Here is a 25,808-nt window from a genome sequence, read left to right as displayed (position 1 = left end):
GGACATGGATGAAACTGGAAAACATCATTCTCAGTAAACTATCGCAAGGACAAAACACCAAACACCGCATGTTCTCACTCATAGGTGGGAATTGAACAATGAGAACTCATGGACACAGGAAGGGGAACATCACACTCCAGTGACTGTTGTGGAGCGGGGAGGGACAGCATTAGGAGATATACCTAATGCTAAATGATGAGTTAATGGGTGAAGCAAACCAACATGGCACATGGATACATATGTAATAAACCGGCACATGGATACATATGTAATACACCTGCACATTGTGCACATGTACCCTAAAACCTAAAGTATAATAATAAAAAGAAAAAGAACAAAACAACAACAACAACAACAAAACATTAAGCTGAACAAAAGTAGCTGAACAAAAAACACATTCTGGTTTATTCTATGTATATGAAATTCTATAAAAGGGAAATCTAATATCTAATGACATAAAGCAGATCTGTGGTTTCTAGAGACCAAAGGTGGAGAGAGAGGACTAACTGAAAAAAGCCACGGGGAAACATTGTTGAGTGGCGTTTCTGTACTTGGTGGTGGTAGTGCATGCATTTGTTAAATCTCATGGAACTACACCCTTAAAATGGAGTGCATCTTATTGAGTGTCAATTATATTTCAATAAATTTTATTAAAAATAAATTCTTTTTAAAATATTTTTATTATTATTATTGTAATAGTTTTTGGGGAACAGGTGGTGTTTGGTTACATGGATAAGCTCTTTAGCAGTGATTTCTGAGATTTTGGTACACCCATCACCTGAAGCATACACTGCACCCAATGTGAAAAAAATAAATGAAATTAATAACAATCTACTCTCTTAAAAACAAAATGGCAGAGGAAGAGAGACCTGAGTTAGTATGTTCTTGCCCTCTCACCATGTGATGCTCTCTACCACGTTATGACTCAGCAAGAAGGCTATCCCCAGATATCAGTGCTGTACTCTTGGACTTCTTACTATTCAGAACAATGAGTTAAAGAAACATGCTTTTCTTATAAAATAAAATAAAAATAAAAATGGATGTTTTAAAGCAAAGGAAAAGTCTTACAGTGGCTTATGTAATATCAAAGTACTAGGAAAGTGTGATATCATATTATGTTGTGAAAACTATAATATTGTCTGAACTTTAGTATCCCACTTTTCCACTTTAGTTTTTCCTAACATTTGTATTTTTCAAAAAGACAAATTGCTAAGTGTGGGCATAGAGTCAAAATTCTAACATGTTTTTCAATAGCTAGAAGACCAGATAAAGTATCATTTTATAAATATGTAGAAAGGAAGAAAGTTTGTATTAAAGTCAGCATGAATTTGATAACATGCCTAAGAAGTATGGCTGATTTCATTATCTAGGGACTCAAAGCTTTTTGCCACCAACATACTAGTCATTCTTCCTGAAAACTCCTCAGGGGCCAAGTACCCAAATTTCACAAAAGGCTGTCATACTTCTCATGTTTTAGAAAGATTCAAAAATACAGATGTTGATTTTGACTTCCATTGTTCCAGCCTTCTCCATGATCTGGAATCTCACATTCCTGTGTTCTAACCCTTTTCTGCAATTTGCTCTTAAAAATCAAGTTAAGTTCTGACCAACTGTCTCCAAAAATACACAAATTTAGGATAGAATAATGTATATATTTAGGAAGATGGATACGCATTAATTTTAAAATCCCACCTTAGTACTGATCAGCAATAAACATGGATATTTAAGAGGATTGCAAATCAAACACATTTATATTCCTATGTGATAGATATACCTATGTTTCTATGTAGAACAAATAAGGGTACAGAGAAACATAAGTGCATGGTTATATTACTATAAATACCTAGCCACATGTTCTCACTTATAAGTGGGAGCTAAACATTGGATACACATGGATACAAAGATGGGAACAGTAAACACTGGGGATTCTAAAACCAGGGAGGGAGGAACAGAGGTAAGGGTTGAAAAACCACCTATGAAGTATTATGTTCATTACTTGAGTGACAGGATCATTAGAAGCCCAAACTCCAGCATATGCAAAATACCCATGTAACAAACCTGCAGATGTACCCCCTAAATTTTAAAACATAAAAAAGTAAATAAATACATATCTACAGATTTGTGTCTACATTGAGAGAAAATATATTTTCTAACATCTTAGAGCAAGAATTATATACTATTTCCCCCAGTCACTTAAAAAAATTTGAGAAACTGTAACTTTTATTTGTGGAAATAACACATTAATTCAAGTTTGCTTATAAAATAGAAAAATGTTTCACCAAAATGGATGCATTTCAAATAGAATAAATGTAAAGTAGTATTTATAAATTCATAAATGTATCCTCCTGACATTATTTATATTCTGTAAACAGAAATTCTATGCATTCTATTCACATTAGAATCCATTTGAGATAGAAAACAGTAAAATATGAAACCTTTGGTTTCTTTAGAAAGTTGCCTAGGTGACAATAAGAACATAGAGAAGCAAAAATTAAATAAATAAAAGAAAATAACACACAGGTTCAATGGAAGGAAACATATGTATGGTAGAACAAGACTGAAATGTCCAGGAGACGTTGGAGCACTTTCACAAAAGAAAAATGTCACAGACTGTTGTAATAGTTGTAAGATGTTTGGTTTATGGGAAATATTATGCTATTAATCAGCAGTAAATCATAGTGGTTAAGAGGGTGTGATTTGGACTCAAGCTACTTATATCAAATTCTGCTTGGCCACTTAGTGCTTATGACCTTGGGCAGCTTTTAACCCTCTGATCTTCAGGGACTCCCTAGGGTTTTGTGTAACTTAAAATGAGAAAATGCAAGTAAAGTGCTTACCATAAAACTTGATATAATAAGCACTTGCTAAATGTAAACTATTAGTGGTAATAGTAGTAGTAGATTATTTTTAATAATTACAACTGATAGAAGTGACCAAAGAAAGTGAAAAAGAACTGGAATCGTTCTTGTCATGACTCTTTTAGGAATGGTGACTGAAAAGGATTTCAGGTTTTCTCCTATAGCAAATGATCTAAACTGTAGGTTTATAAGCTGTACTGAAACATCTTGAAGACATAAAGAAAATTCTATTTTCTTACCTTTAATGACCAGAATTTGTTCCATAGGTTACCCAGTTTCCAGTAGGAGTGGGACAGGGATAATCTAAAAAGTGGATACAAAAGAGCAGTCTTCCATGTGGTAGGGCATTGACCTACCTGAAATCAGAGGGGTTAGACCAGATCACCACCTGTATGGCATAGTTTCTTTTGATCCCAAGGCCTTTAACAATTATTTGTATCTCTTGGGATATAAAATCCTGCCAAATGAATTCAAAGTTGTAATTATAATGCCTCTACACAAGACAAAGGTGGCAGATTGGAGTGTGAAAATAGCTTGGGAGATCTCCTGTCAATCTACACTTGATACTGCACTGGCAAGAATCTTTCTCAACTGGCTGCTTCCTCATGTGCTAAAATGCACTTTTACCAGAGAGCCTGCATGGCTGCAGAGGAGGAAGTGTTGCCGCCAACTTGATCTTTACTCTCCATAAGCTCCAGGAAAAGGCATGTGAAAAGTGCCATCTGTGGTACGTGGCTCTTTCTGATCTAATGCAGGCCTTTGACAGTATTAATAGAAGACCGTTGCAGCAACTTCTCAGAAAATACAAATGCCCAGAAATTTTGGAAGGCCTTTTTTTTTTACATCCACCATTACCAACTCTAGAAGAATTGATCTGGGTAGGATCCAGTATTGTCCTTCTCAGGTTATGTCACGTTTAGAAAGGAAGGGAGAAAGCTCTGTGCATCTGGTTGTATTCATATCCTCCTACCTGGTCTCTAGAGATGCTATTATTGAAACCATTCAGAGATCTTCAGATATGTGTTTTTAGCTCTACATTTGGAGTGAGGGATGGGTAAATGAGCCGTGAGGTGAAGGGTATTACTAGACCTTGGGTCCACAGAATTGTGTATCTTTTTTGAATAAACAATTTTTGTCTGTGTGTCAGGAAAGCAACAGTTTACTAAAGAGCCACTTTATCTCAATTAAACATCGTGACAGACTAATAATTAATTGGGCATACAAATTATATTCTGCCAGGACAATAGCTGTAAAATTTATCCTCCTACCTGTCTGCTAGCAATTAGGGATTAACAAGCAGCTAAGGAAGAAAATAAATTTAATGTGCATTCATTGGTCATTTTTCCTTGACTACGGTTTATTTGTTCCACCTGGCATTACAGGCCACTAATTGCGGAACTATTCATTTTCTAAGAGATCTCAGACACATTTCCAATGCTATGGCATAACAAGTTCTTGAGAATTCACACCATGACATTTCATTAGCAGGGCTTTTTGGAGAAACTTAAAAATAGACATGATATATGGAGGAGCATAATAATGAGGTGCTAATGAGAAGTCTGGGACAATAGCACCCTAGAATGGGATACATGGGATAATGAGGAGATAAACTTGTTATCCACGTTTTTTTTTTTTTTTTTTTTTTTTTGAGACGGAGTCTTGCTTTGTCACCCAGGCTGGAGTGCAGTGGTGCGATCTCGGCTTACTGTAAGCTCCACCTCCCGGGTTCACGCCATTTTCCTGCCTCAGCCTCCCAAGTAGCTGGGACTACAGGCGCCAGCCACCACGGCCGGCTAATTTTTCTTTGTATTTTTAGTAGAGATGGGGTTTCATTGTGTTAGCCATGGTGGTCTCGATCTCATGACCTCGTGATCCACCCGCCTTGGCCTCCCAAAGTGCTGGGATTACAGGTGTTATCCAAGTTTTGCTGCTAACAAAATTCCGTGTCCTGTCTGTGTGTGATACACCCTTCCATACTTTTCAATTCAGGGGTAAATAGGGTTTTTTTTTATTGGGGGAGGAGGGTCAGGACAAAAGAGTAGAGATGGACCCAGAGGGAAATATACACTAATTGTACAGGGAGAAAAATCCAAAAGGAACATTTTGTGAGATGTCTTAGCTGAAGAAGTAAAGAATCGATACAGCAAAAGTCATTTTAAAAGGGATTAAATTTTTATACCTATGTTCATAGCAGAATTATCCACAATAGCCAAAATGTCAAAACAACACAAATGTTCAATGATAGACAAATAAACAAAATGGGATATATGCATATTATAATGGACTATTATTTACCCTTAAAAAGGAATGAAATTCTGATACATGATACAACATGGATGAACTTGAAGATATTATGTTAAGTAAAATCAGTCAGACATAAAAGGACAAATATTACATAACACAACTTATATCAGGTACCCACAGTAGTCAAATTCATAGAGACACAAAGTAAAACAGAAGTTACCAGGAGCTGGAGGGAGGAAGGAAGGAAAAATTGTTCTTTAATGGGCATGGAATTTCACTTTGAAATGATGAAAAAGTTCTAGAAATGAATGGTGGTTATGATTGCATAATGCTGTGAATGTATTTAAAGCCACAGCACTGAACACTCAAAAATGGTTAAAATGGTAAGTTCTAGATTATATATGTTATACTATAATAAAACATAGAAATCAAAACACATTTAAATGTTTCTCAAATTGGTCTTAAAAGCTTAACAAAGATGGAATACTCCATGGGTTATTCTATTTCTAGTTTGCACAGAAAATCATTTTGTTAAAATGCTTGATCACCCACTTTTTTTATAATTTCAACTTTTATTTTAGATTCAGGCACATGTGCAGGTTTGTTACATGGGTATGCTTCTTGATGCAGAGGTTTGGGGTATGATTGAACCCATCACCCAGGAAGTGAGCATAGTAGCCAACAGTTAGTTTTTCAACCATTGCCCCCTCAGTTCTCTCCCTCCCCACAGTCCCCAGTGTCAATTGTTGTCATCTATATGTCCATGGGTACCCAGTGATAAACCATATTTGGTTATATCTTTGACAAGACAAAAAAAATAACGCGAAAAAAGTTTTAAAAAACAAGATAGTGGAATTCCTTTTAATAACACAACTGTTTGTCCTTGTCCTTACTGAGAAAACCAGCAGACAGTATTAACAAAACTCCTTATCCTTTCCAGTAGTTATTACTATTTGGGGAGGGTGGGAAATTTAGAGTGGATAAGCTTTTACTAAACTGTAGCATACAGTCTTTCCATTATCTTTTCTACTGCTTCATTTATTTTGCACCCTAATCATTTTTTTTCCAATCAATTAAAAGTCCTTTCAGAAGATGGTCCATTAAATAACTCCTAAGATAGTTCTCAAATGGATGTATTCTACCTCCTTATAGTACTAATTTTTTAAACAACGGACAAGGCACTAAACTTTAAACCATAAAGTCATTAAATTTCAGTTCCCCATTTGTGAAGCTAAGCTGTAATGAGGATCCAAGTGTGTAGCAGAACACAATACTAAATGAGTTAGATAAGATCCAAAGAAGTATAGATCAGGGTTACCCTACTCTGCAAGTGTACTCAAAAAAGGAGTGAAAAAATAGACACATGTTTGTATGAGAAAAGATATCAGACATACACACATGCATGAGAAATTTGACCAACTATATAAAACAGGGATATTTATTTATAATGCCTTATCTTAAGGCAGTGACTATCTGATCTTAAAAACATTCGGTAAAGGAAATTCAGTCACTAATCTGAAAAATAAATACCCTATCATCATCCAAATGATCATCTATAATATAATGCTAATGTAGTGGCAATTACATGTCTACGCCCCCATAGTGCTGTAGAGAAATAGCCATACTCTGAATAAAAGTGTTAGATAACAGATGGAAAAGCAAAACATGCCATATGAAAGACCTTCTCAAGAAAGAAAATAACAGAAATAGAGATTGCTTAGAATATAGGTTTTAAAAAAGAACTAAATGTAAAATGATTAGTGTTTTACAAATCTTCCTTGTAACAAACAATAGCCCAGTTCTATTAGTTGACACTATAAACTTTGCAAATAAATGCAAAAATGTTGTAAAGTAAATTAGTTAAAATTTATATGCTATTTCTTTTGAAGCAACATGATCAACCAACTAAATACAGAATATGTAATTACTCTTACAGGATTAAAAGAAAATTACAGTTGTGGCCTAGGTAAAACTCTTAGAAACATTTGATTGTATAACTGACTGAATCTAATCATCAAAATAGGATGCAGCTCTATATTGCATAATCTCTATTTAGTTATTAATAAGCAATATTAATGTCTTCTGTGGAATAACAACACAAAACCAAAATAGCTAAATGAAAAGAAAAAAAGCAATTATCTACATGTTTGAATCCATACGTTATGAGTTAGAAATCTACATATCTTAACCTCATGTAGATAACAGTTGCCCATAAATTTTAAGTGTCATCTTTCCCCCTCCTCCCTGTTTTGGTCTTTACCTGACATGCATTTCCAGGAATATTCTAGTTTATAGATTTCTGAACTCTGGTATGTATGCACCTGAGATTATCATTCTTAATATTGGTGGTCCATGGTATCACTCTTCATGATAATCTGTTCTCCTGTCATGGTAATATTTAAAGATTTTCTCTTTTTTAAAAAGTGTGTTTTAATTGTGCTGACAAAAAGAGTAAAACTCTGTAAAATATTTAAAGTGGTTTATTCTGAGCCAAATGTGAGTGACCAAGGCCCAAGGTGCAGTCTCAAGAGGTTCCAAGAACATATGCCTAAAGTGGTTGGGTTACAGCTTGGTTTTGCATTGTAGGGAGACACAATACATGTAAGATATGCAGCGATTCAGTCCAGAAAGGTGGAACAGCTCAAATTGGGGGGTCTTAACAGTCATTGGTAGATTCAAAAGTTTTCTGACTGGCCACCAGTTGATAGAGTTATTATTTAAAGACCTAGAATCAATAGAAAGGAGTGTCTGGATTAAGATAAGGGGTTGTGGAGACCAAGGTTCTTATTATGTAGAACTGGTGGTAAATGCCTCTTTATCAGGCATTAAAATGTTCCAGCCTCCTAGTTAATTCTATCCTGAAAAGGGGAGGGGATTCTCTACAGAATGAAGATATTCCCCACAAAGGACAGCTTTACAGGACCATTTAAAAATATGTCAAAGGAATATATTTTGGGGTAAAAATACTTCAGTTTCTTTCATGGGCTGCTGTCAAGTGATGCTATATTAAAGTCAGGTTGGAGTCTGTTTTGTCAGTCTTAAGATCTCTATTTTAATGTTAATGGTGACCTGTTGTGCCTAAATTCCAAAGAGAGGAGGGTAGAATGGGGCATGTCCAAAACCCTCTTCCCATCATGGACTGAATTAGTTTTTCAGGTTTTCTTTGGAATCCCCTTTGCCCGGAGAAGGGGTAGATTCTGTTGATGGGAGGGCTTAGATTTTTTTTTTTTTTTTTTTTTTTTTTGAGACAGTCTTGCTCTGTCGCCCAGGCTGGAGTGCAGTGGCTCAGTCTTGGCTCACTGCAAGCTCCACCTCCCAGGTTCACACCATTCTCCTGTCTCAGCCTCCCAGGTAGCTGGGACCACAGGCACCCGCCACCACACCCAGCTAATTTTTTTTGTATTTTTGGTAGAGATGGGGTTTCACCATGTTAGCCAGGATGGTCTCAATCTCCTGACCTTGTGATCCACCCACCTAAGCCTCCCAAAATGCCGGGATTCCAGGTGTGAGCCACCACGCCTGGCCAGAATTTTATGTTTAGTTTACAACTGGCTTAAGGTAGATTATGTCAATTTTTCCTTGATTTGGGGTAATGTTCTTCCTGTAAATATTCTCCTAATAATCCCTTCCACATGGAGGGAGCTTCATTCTCCTGTTTATTTTGGTACCTCCCAGTCATCTCCCTTGGGTAGGAGATATGACATATTTGATTAGTATGTTTGAGAGATCAGGGTTGCATGTCTCAACATTTGCTGCCCACTTTTTCTTTGGGCAATAGCTGCCTACAGGAAGCAAGTTTTCTCCTACAATCTAGAAACACAGAGAAGGCTCCCGTTAGAGGACACCAAGAGTTGTCAATGCTCCCTGTGCCTGGAAGACTATGTCTGGTAGTTTATATTAGGATGGTGCAAAATAATTGCAGTTTTTCCCATAAACAAATGGCAAAAACTGGCTGGGCATGGTGGCTCATGCCTGTAATCCCAGCACTTTGGGAGGCTGAGGCGGGCGGATCACCTGAGGTCAGGAGTTTGAGGCCAGCCTGACCAACAGGAAGAAACCCCGTCTCTACTAAAAATACAAAATTAGCTGGGTGTGATGGTGCATGCCTGTAATCCCAGCTACTTGGGAGGCTGAGGCAGGAGAATCACTTGAATCCAGGAGGCGGAGGTTGCAGTGAGCCGAGATCGCGCCACTGTACTCCAGCCTGGGCAGCGAGAGCGAAACTCCATCTCAAAAAAAAAAACAAACAAAAAAAAAAACAAAAAAAACGGCAAAAACCGCAATTGCTTTTTCACCAACCTAGTATTATAAAGCCTACTATTGCCACAAACCTGAATCACATTATCCAATATCAGCTTTATGAGCAATAAGGGCTCTCCATCTGATACGTTTCTATCTTATCTTTCAAATAATTCAGAAAGTTGGCAGGAAAAGGGGATGTTATAATTTATTTATTCCCCTCAAGATTCCATTTCTGAACCCTCAATTCATTTTTGTTTGTTTCATGGTTGTTTTGAAACTGCCTTTGCAAAAGTTCTAACAGTGAGAAAATTATGACAGTGAAAGAGATCTGACCTAACAAACTTCATCTTCCCTCTAACTCCAAATTGCCCTTCATCATTCCTGGGTGAGGACCTAGCTAACTTTAGGAAAAATGTAGTTTATAGTTTAAATAACAATAGCCCTTCTAAAAACTAAATTGCCTTTATAAAATGGCCTAATAAAAGGCCACATGTTTAGAATTTTGAGAGGAGCCTGAATTTTGATAAGATGTAGGCATAGTTAAACAACAGCCATTTTTGCAGAAGTCACTAGATCTGTAACTTCCCCAATTGTTTCTATAACATCATTATTATAGAACCTAAGAGTGGCCTTTTAAGGTGCCTTTTCAGACTTTTGCATTACTGAGGACCAAATGACTCCTCTGGGACCCAAGACAAGACTCAACCAGTCCTATGGCCCTACCCGGAATCAGACTCAGTGCACAAGGACCATTTTCTATACCCCTATGATTATATCCTCAACCAATCAGCAGCACCCATTCCCTAGCCCCTGCCTTCCAAACCATCTTTAAATCACCCTAGCCTCCAAATTTTCGGGGAGGCTGATTTGAGTAATAATAAAAGTTTGGTCTTCCGTTTAGTGGGCCCTCTATTACACTTTTTCTCTATTGCAATTTCCCTGTCTTGATAGACTGAGTGTAGCTGAGCAGTGGTCAAGATGAACCAGTCAGGCAGTTACATTTTCAGCAAGAGGGAAGAGAGACTCAAGAAAGTACTTTCTTCACCAAGTAGATTTTAAAAGTTCCAGAAATGTACTTCTAAAAGCATAAGGATCATGACTGGGGGGAAAAATAGAAATTCACTTTTAGTGTCAAATTCTTTCGTGTCATAGAATTTGATTTTAGGACAATAGTACCTTTCTTAAATGAACCAATATAACAATATTTATTAAGCAACTGCTACACATTATTATGTTTGTAAAGTTAATTTGCTATTTAAGTACAAGGGTTCCAATGATATTTGGTTAAAGCCTGTTTTCACTAGGAATTCATTTTATCTCTTAAAAACTCCGTCAAATATTTTAACAATTAAATATACACTGATTATGAATTTTTCACTAAATCCCATTAGGAAAATTACCATATTTCTTAATAAGAAAATGTATTTTGGTTACTAAAGCTAAAAGGTTAGCTCTTCTCTGATGCAATGAACCCAGGAACTTGACTTGAAAGGCCAGAGAGCGTCACAGAGGGAGACTGCCAGCCACTCCGTGCATGTTTATGGACTTGTTGTTCTGGTGGTAAGTACTCTCCTGACAGCCAGTGCTAAATCTAATCAATCATCCCTTAAATACATCATAGTGTAGATTCACCTCACTCCTTCATTAGCATTCATTAGCAATTAATCAACACAGCAGGAGTCTCTGGAAAGTTCAACAATCCATAAGGTACATTTACATTAAAGATGAGCAAACATGAGGAGAGATAAAAAGAATCAAGAGATGAGCTGTGTCAAATCTGTGGTGGAAAACTAAATTTTGATGTGATCTTCAAAAAACAAAAATCAACAGAATTTGGTTATTCAGCCTAAGACTTAAACTCTTGATTAACAAGCAGTAGCCTGCGTAACTCTATTACAGTTGTCACAGGCAGATTTATGCTCCCATCAGCCTGCTGAGTACATTTGTTCCACTTCAAGTAAGCCTTATGTATTGTCATTATATCTTCAAAAGGAACGAAAAGACGTTGCATCCAATTTTTTGCAATTGTGGGCAATAGCTTAATTCAGTCCTTAACTGTGTTCTTGCTGAGAGTTGAGAGTTATAATGGAAACCTATTTCCCTGCAGGATGAAAAGGAGTCCTGCTGTGGCGTATAATACCCTGAACCCATGGCTGAGAGCTGTATTGTGCCCACTGAAGTGTCTCTCTTTAAAAGGAGAGCCATAGGGAGGGCTGTCCTTCACTGGTCAGAGCACCGGCATTGGCTCAAGAATCATGGAGTCCTCTCCTGCCTAACCTCACTGAATTCCTCCGAGCCTTGAGCCAAACTATCTTCCGTTTTCCTGTCAGGTAGAGAGAAATTTCTTGAGGGTGAAAAAATAATAATACAAAGAAGTATTTTGCCCACAATTATTTTAATGCTTTGGTTTAATTATTCCAATTTATCATCTGATTTTAAAGTAATTCAAAATCATTACTTCAAATTACTTCAAAGTAATTCAAATGAGAAATATATAATGGCTGGATGATTTCTCAGCTTCAAAATATTAACTGACAAATATATGTTTAAAGATATATGCCATAAAAATGGCAACTATTGGAGCCATCCTGAGCTAATTTAAATAATGCCAATTTGGAATATTAACGTTAAATGATAACTGATAGATGTTAAACGTGATACATTTAATTTTAGACATACAGAAGTGTACATGATTGTAACAGTGTTACAAACAATATTCGTTTGGTCCACATAGGTTGAAATCTTTGACTCAGACCATGTATTGGAACCATTTTTTTCCCCAAACAAATACCTCAAACTTCAATATAATCCAAACACCATGCATTGGGAAACTTATCTCAGCAAGTGTAGCAACGAATTGCTACCAACGGGATTGCTTTATTTTGGGAGTCGTAAATGGCTCTGAAAGATTTTGGTCTCATACTGCAGTGGAAACAAAGACCCATATATTTTTTTTCTTTTCTCTTTAAAGAAAATTTTACAAATGTCACAGTTTGTTGGATTGGTCCAGTCTGGTTCTCCATGGCTATAATTCAAAAGAAGAGTGAAGTAGCTTGCAGCCCAGCATGGCTCATCATTTGATTTTCAGAATAGACTTCCAAACTCTTCTGAACCACTACCACATCAATTCTTGTTGAGTTTATCTGGATGTTTTCTAAAAGACTAAATTCTGGATTGATTTATTTATTTTTATTAGTCTTTAAAGTGTCAACTTTTCTTTCAGATTCAGGGGGTACCTGTGCATGTTTGTACCTGCGTATATTGTATGATGCTGAGGTTTGGGGTTTTTAAAGTTTTATCTCAATAATTTCTCTTCAATTTTTTTTTTCAAATGCCTTTTGAAAAGGGTTCATTTTAGGGGTCAAGCTCATTTCTAGTGCACATTTCAAAAGCTGATAGAGTTATGCTTAGAAATGCTTTGTCTTATCCTGCTTCTCCATTTTATCCCAGCTATCTACTACAATGGAAGAAAACAATACAATCTAGATAGGAAACTGAATTAGCTGATAAAAGCATTAAATTAGGCATGTTAAGATATTACTCAGGCCATGAAGACTCTACAGTGCTCCACTTAAGTCCAGCAGCAACTCAGATCCTCAGCACCTGAGTCTCTGACGGCAGCCATCAGCAGTGACTGACAGGTTCACATCAGGAGGCATCAAACCTTCATACATTTTTAAATACCCCAAATGATCCTAATGGAGAATTTAAAACAATTTGGGAATTCAATATTAGGGAAATGCATTCAAATGCAAGATCAGACAAACATATTAGCCAATATTCAAAGTATTAATGGACCTTAGAATTAAGTCTGTCCAGTTGAAGATAATTCATAAGGTCTTCTGGACACTAGGGATGGTCTTTAGGGTGGGGGTGGACAGGACACATTCAGGAAATGGGAATAAAAGGTGAACAAGATTGGGGAAGGGGATGGAGGTCAGCACCACTGTGATAGATGCAGACAGAGAAGTGATTGGTTATATATCTTTTGTTTTTCAGACAGACTGAATGGTGCATTATATCACTTTTCGGACATTCAGTTAGATAAGTTAGCATTTTCAGTCTCATAAAGTCATGAGATTAAAACACATTTTTAAAAAAAGATTTTACGTGGTCACCAAATTCACATTAGTAAAGCAAGGAGCTGCCATATTACTCCAGAGATAAATATTCCTGAGACAGAGATGCTGCCCATTCTTATTTCTAAGGAAACTTAGGAAAGAGAGAAAGCAAATTGCCCAGATCAGTATGATTTTAGGCACATTACCTACTATCTCTGCTTTAGTTTTCTAATATATAAAACAAAGTCAATAATGGTACCAACCTCCCCAGGTTGTTATGAGGGCTATGGGATCCTTTTTTTTTTTTTTTCTTTTTTTTGATGTAGAGTCTTGCTCTGTAGCCAAGGCTGGAGTGCAGTAGCATGATCATGTCCCACTGCAGCCTCAAACTCATAGATTCAAGCAATCCTCCTGCCTCAGCCTCCTGAGAAGTTAAGACTACAGGAACATACTTCCATACTGGCTAATTTTGTATTTTTTGCAGAGATGGGGTCTCAGATTTTGAGAGATGTTGCTCAGGCTGTTTTCAAACTCCTGGGCTCAAGTGAGCCTTCCACCTAAGCCTGCCAAAGTGTTGGGATTACAGACGTGAGCTCACTGTGCCCAGCTGTGATTCAATTTTGTAAAAGCCTTAAAAGAAGTCCGGCTTTATAGTAAAGCATGGTACACGTATTGCTGCTGTTGCTACTGCTATTAAGGTCTCAAGATTTGAAATTTCTCAAGTGCAATATAATAAAGATGTTTTCTGGAAAAAAAGGCTTAGAACATACTGGGAAGTCTTAAAAGTCTTTAGACAGAAGGTTACTTCTATCTCTTTAGATTATTGATACTTATTCCTAAGTGAAGACATGGGAATGGATTCTTATTTTCCTGATCCCTGTGTTTCTATGAGGCACAAAAAGGAGAAGTTGTGAAGTGTAAAAATTAGGAAGTTAATTCCACCCTCCTGGAAACGTCACCCCCATGAAAACTATTAACAGGCTTCTCCATGAGACATGCATGCAAGCAGGTGATCTGGCATAGTGGAGAGAATGTGGACACATGCTCCCACCTTCTGGCTTCTGTGACTGTGGGGAAGCAGCCCCACTTCTTTCAGAATTAGATTTTTATTTTAAAAAGAAGTTTTCCTGAGAATTAAATGTTATTATGTGTATTAATTTTGTGCTTTCATATCTGGTTCATTAAATTGTAGCTATTAATTTATTATCATTGTATCTCCCAAAAATACATTAAGCAAAGAGACCCGAGGTAAGATTCAGGAAAAAATTCAGGAACACCTTGATAAACTCTTAGTTACAATGTACATAGAAGTAGTTCCAGTTGTTTATTTGATAAAAGAAATATAGAATGACTATTCTTATATCCATGATTTTCAGTGTTTTAAAGCACATAGATGAGTTTATCAAAGCAACGGATTGCATGAGCTCCTCACTCCAACTTTCTGGGTAAGAGGACTTTGGAAGAGAGCAACACATCTAATAAACCTGTGATAAAGCACGTTACAAGGAAAATATTGTTGTACCAGAATTTAAACTATAGGTATTTCTATACTATGAAATTAAATGCTAGAAGAGTTTGCCAATAGACTATTTGGAGTTCTGTGGGCCACAAATTGTGACTCAAGAGTGAGGACCCTTTTCACTAAGTATCCACTCATGCATCATACCAGGAGAAGCAGAAAATATAAAAAATATAATTGTCCTTTCCTATTTCTTGGGAAAGTGTCATAATTGATACTGGAGAATGGAGAAGTCAACGTTCTTCAAAAATGAAAGCTCTGAAAGTTCAGACGAGTTCAGCTTTTAGGATAGGACAAGCACACATGAATTTGAGTTCAATTACAGGTCACAAAATCAGACAAAGAAGGGATATCACCATCAGAACATGTCTCAAACTTACTGGAAAATCGAAGTGGATAAAGAATATTGAAAGCTAGGGTAATATAAACAACCAATGAATTTCCAAAACCAAAAGAAGAAGGACAGGAAAGCAGATGGCCAGTGTCAAAACTCAAAGACTAGTGTGAAGCCTGAACTTCAGGGACAGGATACAGTCACTAGAAGCAAGAGATGTTGGATACTTGCTCCTCAGATAATTCACCAGCTAAAATACAGGAAAGAGTAAGAAAAAATAAGCCAATGGAGAACCAGAGTGTAGGGTAGCAACCTGCCGCCACAGAGATGGCATATAAGAAGGAAGGACTTGGCTTGGCGCTGTGGCTTATGCCTGTAATCCCAGCACTTTGGGAGGCTGAGGTTGGCGGATCACCTGAGGTCGGGAATTTGAGACCAGCCTGACCAACATGGAGAAACCCCATCTCTACTAAAAACACACAATTAGCAGGGCATGGTGGTGCACATCTGTAACCCCAGCTACTCAGGAGACTGAGGCAGGAGAATCTCTTGAACCCGGGATGCAGAAGTTGCAGTGAGCCGAGATTGCGCATTGCACTCCAGCCTGGGCAACGAGAGTGAAACTCCATCTCAAAAAAAAAAAAAAAAAAAAAAAAAAAAAGAAGAAGAAGGACTTAAGACTTAAAGCAATCACAGAAGGATTAGAAGACTAAGCAAGGGCCCAATTTCCAGAGAATAGGGTACCAGTTTCATGTTAGAAGCAGCAGCCAATCCTGCTGAACCCTAAATCACTGTACCAGCCACCCAGAGCTCCTTCTGTCTATGCCCAAGACCAGAGACAAGACTAGTTCCAGAGTCTTAGATAAAGGAGGATCTTATGGATAACAAATGTACCCCAACTGTTAAGTTTAGGGATGGAGTGCCTAGCTGAAGGCTCCATTCCATACTTGATTCAGCAGCCTCAGCTCAGCTACTTCCTTTGTTTACTTGACTTCTTGGTACCTGACGTTCACCTGACCTGGCTCTCGTCCTGCTTAAGATACAATTTTCATGTAAATGCTCTGGGTTTAGTGAAATCGGAATGACTCAAGCTAGAGCTATAAGGATATTTAAAATAAAAAAGAAGTCAGGGATTCAGCTATTTTCCAGAAGCTGACGTACTGCCCACTTTGGACTGAAGAATCCCTACCGATGCTCCTGCATGCTCAAGTGCCCTGCTAGGTCTCAGTGGTCGTAAGTCATTTGGTTGATCTTAATTTTTACAGGAAATAAAAGAGAGATAAAAGCACTTTGCAGATAAAATCTTAAAAAATCATTTTGGGAAAGCAAATCCTTTCTGAATCCTTCACATGCAAGTTAGAAATGAGAAGAAAATAACCTACAGTTATAAGTAGAATAAGAGCTTGGAAATAAAGAGAAACTCCCATGAAAGGGAAATGACAAAAGGAATATGAGAGCTCTCCTCTCTCTGTTCTTAGTCATTGTGTTTGCTAATAATTTTTAAATGTAAATCATGACACCAGGCAACTGTGAAATAAACACATCAAAGATTGATTTAATTTAGAAATTAATAAGGGAACTAGTAAGATGTTAAAGCTGGTCAAAATTTTTTAGAAGATAGTATATACAGGCAATTTAACAAAGAAATTTTTAGATATGATCGCAACGTTAGATATAAAACTGATTAGTGCCCAACCAGGCCAAACACTGCAACATTTGAAGTAGTTTCACTGGACAGGCCTTATTTGCATGTCAACTGAAAAAACAAAGACGCAACCCAAATGTCCAACAACGATAGACTGGATTAAGAAAATGTGGCACATATACACCATGGAATACTATGCAGCCATAAAAAATGATGAGTTCATGTCCTTTGTAGGGACATGGATGAAACTGGAAACCATCATTCTCAGTAAACTATTGCAAGGACAAAAAAACCAAACACTGCGTGTTCTCACTCATAGGTGGGAATTGAACAATGAGAACTCATGGACACAGGAAGGGGAACATCACACTCCGGGGACTGTTGTGGGGTGGGGGGAGGGGGGAGGGACAGCATTAGGAGATATACCTAATGCTAAATGACGAGTTAATGGGTACAGCAAACCAACATGGCACATGGATACATATGTAACAAACCTGCACATTGTGCACATGTACCCTAAAACCTAAAGTATAATAATAAAAAAAGAAAAAACAAAGACTCTACAAGTTAATCTCTGTTCTTCATGCTGAAAATTGCCCAGCCAAGAGAAAGTCAAGCCAAGTACTGTAATGAAAGAATACTCAGTAACCTCATTTGCCTATTTCTAAATTTTGAATAATTTTATGACACTACTCTCACTATATGACATACACGCTAACTTTAAAAAAAAGAAAATCCATGTATATTTTAAGCAGATGTTTTTACTAATAGCATGACAATAACTTATTTGCGGTCAGTGTAAAGATGTTAATAGGGTGTTCTGGTACAGAATAGCCATTTTCCCTAAAGTTCTGAGTCATTGTTTTGTTGAAAATACTAGACTTTTGCTGAGCAATTTATTTAGAAGGCAAATCAATTTCAGGAGTGGAACTCATGAAATCATATTTTTCCTGTAATCAAAAGTTGGTCTCCACTAATTCAAAACAGGAAAAAAATGTTAAACATTTCACAGTGAATAATAATCACAGTTTAAGTAGAGATTTAAGTGTTGCTTATAGTTTTATGTGCATAAACATGTAGGCTAAAACTGGATCTTTGCTTTATAAAGTAAGATATACCAAATTAAAATAGTTGTGGTTATTAATTACTTTGGAATGGCAAGATATAGTATCATGAGAAATGAATACTATACCTGCTGAGAATATTAAATTTCTCTGTTAACATTAGTCACATAAAGAAATTATTAACCAGACAGGTTTAATTTTAGTTCTATCTTATGATTGATAGAGAAAAAATTGGTTAACTGATAGTTGTAAAGCATCATACTTGTTAGAAATGTTTTTCATATTTGGTTTTTAATGAGACCAGGTTAGCACTAATGAATATTAATCAGAGTCACAAAACTAATTTTTATATAATCCAGCCTCAAAGACACACAGACTTGCCTGATTTTAGTTTAGGGAATCCAGGAATAATGCCTGATGCATGTTGCATGTAAAAGTAATTTGGGAAGGTTGTATCCTAAACAGTAACTATAAGCAGGGTCTGGCTATTCTCAAATATAGAAACCGAATTAGGCCTGACACAGTCACAAGAAGGAGTTTGAAACTACAAATCGGAGCAATGGCGTTCGCATGGCCATCTGATACCTATTTACGTGTGTCCTTTTCACTGCACAGATTCTGATGCTACAAAGAATGTGAAGGCAGTAGTAAGTATATTCATCGAGATTTATTTTGATAAAAAATTTTCCTAAAACTAGTACATTGTGATTCAATTTATAAAATTCAACTTACTCAGAATTATTAATTATCACATTTATTTCCCATAGCCAAGTTATCAGAACATTTGTGTAGGTTCCATGTAAAAAGGATTCAATAAACTGACTTGATAAGCTTCAGAAATAACATCAAGGTTTAAATTATAATGACATTAATTTTTAAAGTATCTATTGAACTTTAAAGACAAATCCATACACAGCAAACAGAAAGTTTAACTTTTTAATCTCATGAAGGTATCCTTACTAATTGCAGTGTTTTCACTCTCTAAATGCTTTTTTAAAATAATTATTTTTCAACTTCCTGCTTGACTCTTTATTGTAAGCTCCAAATGAAAATTTTCTTTACACTTGATCCTTGGACTTGGCAAGTGGTTTCACTTTGCGTACGAATCTTGATGTACTGTCAAAGACTTATGGCTACCCATTAGCTCCAGGAGCAAACATGAAAAAACTATTTACCCTCAAGATGTTTATATTCAAAGAGGCCCCATATCCTGTGAACTTTATGGTTTTCTCAATGTGTTATCTTACTTCTTGTTATATTAAATGAGAGTCTAGCAATTAAATCACCATGGGATACTATTTTTTGCTATATGTCAGTGTGTTAGGAAGGCTCCCAATACTGGTTTATGTATTTCATGCTGGGTAGAAGAAAAGTGAAAACCCCAATTTTGAGGGGCTGCATCTGGTGCATGTACTTGAACTTTGTGATGGAGCATGTGTTCCCAACTATATCAATTCCAGATTTTTTGGTTTGCTAGAAGCTGCATGAAAATTTAAATTGCATAGTCCCCTGTAACAACTCTACAAATAAATGCCAACTATGCGTATTGGTCAGAAATGTGGAAAAGGGGCATGATAATCTAGGTTTTCGTACCCATCATGAGTTGTATAGGTATCATCACGTTTAGCCGTCTTCCTCGAATGTCTAATTAGGATAACTCCTATCCCCTTGAAAGCTCTTGAGCAAATTACAATTTTCTGGGGCATTCTCAAATGAGAATGAGTCCCAAGGCCTTTGGCTTTCAAGATATGGTGCCAAGTACAGGCCTAGAAATAAGCAATGGGTGTGAAAGAGGAGAGTCCTCTCTTAGAGTCCTTGTGCCTACTCTTTGGTATATGCTTTCTTAGGTAATGATGCGATTCAATCCAACAAAACAGTCTGCAGCATACTTGTGGGTTCAGGCATAGCATATTAGAGCCACTTTTTTTTTTTTTTTTTCGAAACAGAGTCTGTCACCCAGGCTAGAATGCAGTAGCACTATCTCAGCTCACTGCAACCTCCGCATCCTGGGTTCAAGCGATTCTTGTGCCTCAGCCTCCCAAGTAGCTGGGATTACAGGTGTGCACAAACGTGCCCAGCTAATTTTTTGTACTTTTAGTAGAGATTGGGTCTCACCATGTTTTCCAGGCTGGTCTTGAACTCCTGAGCTCAGGCAATCCACCCACCTCAGCCTCCCAAAGTGCTAAGATTACAGGCATGAGCCATCGCACCCGGCCTAGAGCCACATTTGACTTCTTGACTTTGCATTTGAAATTTTCTTAGTTGATTTCTTCATCACTATACTCCAGGCACCTAGAACACTGTGTGCACATAAAATCATTCAAAAAATGGTTATGAAGTGAATGAATGAATGAATGCGACAAGACATATGAACCAATTAGAAAATAAGAAGAGGCTGGGCGCAGTGGCTCACGCCTGTAATCCCAGCACTTTGGGAGGCCAAGGCGGGCGGATCATGAGCTCAGGAGATCAAGACCATCCTGGCTTACACGGTGAAACCCCATCTCTACTAAAAATACAAAAAATTAGTCAGGCGTGGTGGCAGACGCCTGTAATCCCAGCTACTCGGGAGGCTGAGAATGGCGTGAACTCGGGAGGTGGAGCTTGCAGTGAGCCGGGATCGTGCCACCGCACTCCAGCCTGGGCGAGAGAGCTAGACTCCGTCTCAAAAAAAAAAAGAAAAAGAAAAGAAGAGCCAATTTAAAATATATTTCTGGTCTGAATACAATCTACGAGTTACACACACAAACACACACAAGAACAGGCGAGAACATCAGAATTTATAGTGTTAAAGGAAAAGCTTCATGAAGAAAGCATGATTTGCAATGGACTGGGTTGACTGATAAAGGAGAAAGAAGCGGGGAGGCTCTAGAACGGAAATGGGGAGACTTCAGTATAAGTGGCTCTGTGGAGCATGCTTCAATTATAGTCACTGAACTTTGTGAGTTTCATAAAAAGTCCATAAAATTTAACTATCGTAATGCCAGAAATTCAATATGAAGCCTTATTTAGAGATTACCCACTTTGTTTTCATTGAAATACTAGTCACTGCTATTTGTTATTGTATTTTGCTTATGAATTCATTCAATTAAACATTTCTTAAACACCTACAGTATAGGAGGATCTGTGTTAAAATCCAAAGATTCAAATAAAATACCATCCCTATCCTTAAATATCTCACAGTCTCATGGGGGATGACTGACAAGTGAGCAGAATGTTACACAGTGTTATAAACAACATGAGAACACTCTAAAGTCACATCTCTTCACTCCTCACAAAGGCCAAAGAGCTCTCATTTCATTTCTTTTATGAGATCAATTTCTTTCTTTCTTTTTCTTTTCTTTCTTTCTTTTTTTTTTTTTTTAAGTGACGATATCTCACTCTGTCACCCTGGCTGGAGTGTAGTGGTGAGAACATAGCTCACTGCAGCCTCCAACTCCTGTGCTCAAGTGATCCTCTTGCCTCAGCCTCCCAAGTATCTGGGGTTACAGGAGTGAACTATAAGATTAATTTCTATGGGGGTTGATGTGTAACTTATTTTATTAAAGAGATAATCTTTAGGCAGTAGATAAAATTTTATTTTTCCATCTTTTCTGAGTTTGCGCTAACATTGTGTTATTAATTCAACAGACTAGCATATTCAAGATATAAGAAGAAATGGATGAGTATTGAAGGCCATTCATCCATAAACTGTTTTCCTTTCAATAAACTCTTCATAATCTTCCACTATTAGCTACTCAAGAAGTGAGAAATCTCAATTCATTCTGTCTAAATGTCTTTGATTTGGCAAGACTGTTAAATTATGATTAGGGTAAGAGAATCTAACTTTTCAAGAACATTTAAACAGCTCTTAATGTTCTTTAAAGTCTCTGTTTCTTCTTTGGTTAAACTTATTGTGGATTGGAGATAATGAATGCAACACACCTGGCCCATAGACAGCCTTCAATTTAAATGAGACATTATTAAGTAATACGTAGTCTGAATTGGAACTTATTTCTCTGCTCTGCTGGAGATGCAGATGTGAGGAGAAATTATAAACTGCCTATTCCTCTTCCTCTGACCTCTGAGACAGTGGTAAGCTGGAACACTGCTGTCATTTCTTGTCATTTATTGATCAGTTACTTTGTGCCAAACTCTTTACATACATTATCTCCTTCAATTCCCAGACAACCCTTTAAGGTAAGAATTATTATCCCTATTATACCTTAGAGATAATGAAATAGAGGCTCATAGAGTTTAATTAACTTGCCAAAGTCCCCAGAGATAGTAAATGACAGAGCAGGGTTCAGTCCCAAGTGTTTCATGCCCCTAAACCCTGCCTACTACCGCTTCCTGAACCTGTGAGTTCCAAAAGGCTTTCTGGATAAACAGGGAGACACAGCTCAAGACTTTTGTATTCTTTTTCTACCCAACTTGATCCCATTTAATTTGATGCATACAATTAAAGAGGTCTTCTCTAGAATTTTAATTTAGAAGGACAAGAAAGCCAGTTCAAATTCTGTGCAGTAAGAAGCCTACACCACCGAGACTATGATGTAAGACATGGCAATGCTACACTAGGACAGATGAGTGACGGGAGCTTTCAGAGAAGGAGCTATTGGTGTGCCTTGCTTGCTACAACTCTCAGGGGCAGAGGTCATATAAGCGGTACATGATGGGCATGCCATACTCCTTGGGGTAGACTTTGCTTGTGCCATCCCAAACCATTCTCCCTCTTACCTTATTAACTAAAACTAGATCTTGTTCAGGGTGTGTTAAACGTATTCACCTCAGCTAGGGAGATGTAAACAGAAGTCTACTGGGTGAAGCTTTGGGAAAAGCCATCGTTTTCCTGATGAAAGATGACAGCCTCAGCTATACTTCTTTCTACCTTTTGCTCTTTCATTTTTCTATCTGAAATGTAGATGTAATGCTTAGAGAAAGAACAATTGTTCTGTGACTGTGAGCAGCAAACTTTTTTAGTAAAGATGACAGAGCAGGAAGTTACCAGAAATGTGGGTCCTTATTTAATTGCTTGAGCAGATACACCAGCCGGGAATTGTTTATTTCCAAAAGTGAAAAACTCAATTCTCATTTCAATAGGCAGTTCTAGTAATGTTTATATTACATGTACTTCCAAATTATTTAGTTCTTGATCTTACTCTTACTTCCATACCTGTATTTGTTGTCAGTTGTGACCTAGGGAAAAAGTTAAAAATTTTCCTTACTAGAATGAATCTTAGCTATTGCCTTCACTCATGAGCACACGCAACTATAGGTCTCTAGCTTCCTCTTAAATATCACATGGCAAGGCTTTGGACAAATAAGCTGAACTTTTAAAATTTAATTTTCCTCCCATTTAGAATGAAACTAGTCATTCTTATGGGTATTTTACCCCAAGGCCTCAAGTGAGAATGAGTTAAAAATATGGAAGAATGGGACTATTTCCATATAAAATACAATCATTAGTAATGCATTAATAGTTTGCTCTGATTACTGTCTGCTATTTTAAATTTGTTAAAGACTCTTCCAATATGAAAAATGTTATGAATGTTTTAATGAATTATGAGTAAAAGTCCTCCAGAACATGGCGTTACTTTTTTGTAATGAATATGAATGCAATCAGTGGGTTTCTGTAGACACCAGAATTAAGCAGAATTAGACCAAAAAGAAAAAAAAAGGATTAGTTCTAGAAGTAAGATAAAATAGAAAGACAGCAAGAATGAGAAAAAGGAGAGAAACAGAGACAGGCAAAGGGCAGGATAGGATTGGATGGGATTTTTAAGAAGGAAGAATTTTCCCAAATACAGGATTAAAGTTATTATTTAAGAATAGATCTCATTAAAGTGAACATAATTACCCTACGAATAATGTTATCATAAATATGATACCAACACTTGAATAATTATCCTAATAAAGTACTTTAAAACCACTAAGTGTCTTTTGCAGAGAAATTTAAGCAAGAAAATGAATATAAAAACCATAAAGGGATAACTTGCCAGTGAATGCAACTAAAATTTCATAAAATCCCAGCTCTCATTCATCTAAATTTAGGGACCTCTATATTTTACACATTGATGCTCAATAAATGTTAGATATTTTTGGGTTTTTTACATTGAAAAATAATACTTGCTCCAAATTAGTGAGGAATTATAAAATGATTTTTAATGATAACAAGAAAGATTAGAAATAAAAAAAGCTACATAAATGCTTCCTTATTAATATTTTTGAAGACTATCACAGAGCTAAAACTTTTTAAATAATAATTGCTATAGAACAGTCAAGAATATGCAAAAAACTACATTCTTGACCTTAAAATATGAAATAAAACTTTGAATTTCTGCCTTTAAATGACCAGTAGATTTGCAAAACCTGTGATCACATGAATGTCAGTTTGGCAGAATGGTCATAAATAATAGTTGATGATAAATGACAGTGTTCAGGGTGTGGAGCAATCTCTTGTGGAGGGCCACAGGGGTTGGTGTAAAGCTCTTGTCTTCTCTAACATCTGGATTATTGATGGTTAGCATTAATGATCTGAAAGACAGAACACACAGCAAGCTAATAAAATTTGCAGATGTTACAAATTTGGAAGCTGTTGCACACACCAGGAGACTAAGAATTAATACAAATGGATCTAATGAGATTACAAATACAGAAAGAAAAGAGGAAAATTAGATTCCATTTAGAAAAGTGCAACTAATCAATCTTGGGGGAGGTAATCGGAAACATGTTCACTCAGCAGGTCTGAGGACAAACCTTGGAAGTAACCAATTTAAACAAAATGCAAAGCACAATAATAAGGCTGCTGGGATCAGTGAAAGAGTATTTCTCCAAGATCATTCAGCAGTTCCATACGTGAGCCTCTCTTGGTCAGAACTGCCCATGGAGGGAGTAGGTCTAAGGGGAGAGGCCTGAAAGCAGGGACTATGAGGATAAAAGGTAAGAAGTAAGATCCCTGGTGCAATGGCTGCACCAACAGCCACTTCCAAGTTCTGGGTGGAGCAGCCGCATGCACAGCCACTTGCTCCAGTATTAAAAGAATGGGCCCCAAAACTTGTATCAACCTAACTTGCCTAACCTAGGCCCATTAAGGTTCATGGTCCCATACAGCTATTTTTCTGGTGCCAAAGGAACTGAGGACTTTAGCAAGGGTAGGGCTATGAAATAGTCTCAATATTACCCAAAGGTATGCATATAGCCTAAGGGAAACCATCCCAGCTAAAAAACAGACCCTTGGTATCCACTCCATCAGTTATGAGCTATGTAACTTTAGGAAAATAATTTGCCTTGCTCTAAGTTATAATATTTAGCTTTCATATTTTTAACTGCTCTGAGCTTCAGTTTTCTCCTTTGCAAAATGGGTATAATAACATCTTCTCAGAGTTGTGAAGCAAAAGGAAAAATGTCTATAAAGTTATTGACACAGACAATACTATCAATTACTATCACTACAGATTATTTTATGCAGTTATAGTCCTGAAGGGATCTGGTTGTATTTTTTTACAAACCTATGAATTTCTTTGAAGGCAAAATGCTAATTGGAAGTCCTTGACCAGTTATTTTGAGGATATATTGGTTAAAATTTAAATCATTGCAGCCCACAGAAAAACAGATTTAGACTAGAAATTGTCATAGTCAAACTAGAGGCTTTCACCAGGCCACAATGTACAATGATGCAATGATTACAATGGCAATTGGAAAACCAAATCATCCTGGCCAGCATGTCCTTGGACAAGAAGAAGGAAAATAAGGAGGCAATGTAATACTGAACACTGAAACCTTGAAACCAATCAGGTGGCAAGGGGGCCACAACCCCAAAAACAGCATAGAGAGATAGCAGGAATAGACATAGGCAAACT

Source organism: Nomascus leucogenys, chromosome 16, assembly GCF_006542625.1.
Source record: "Nomascus leucogenys isolate Asia chromosome 16, Asia_NLE_v1, whole genome shotgun sequence".
NCBI classification, from domain to species: Eukaryota; Metazoa; Chordata; class Mammalia; order Primates; family Hylobatidae; genus Nomascus; species Nomascus leucogenys.
Note: the sequence above shows the minus strand (reverse complement) of the source record.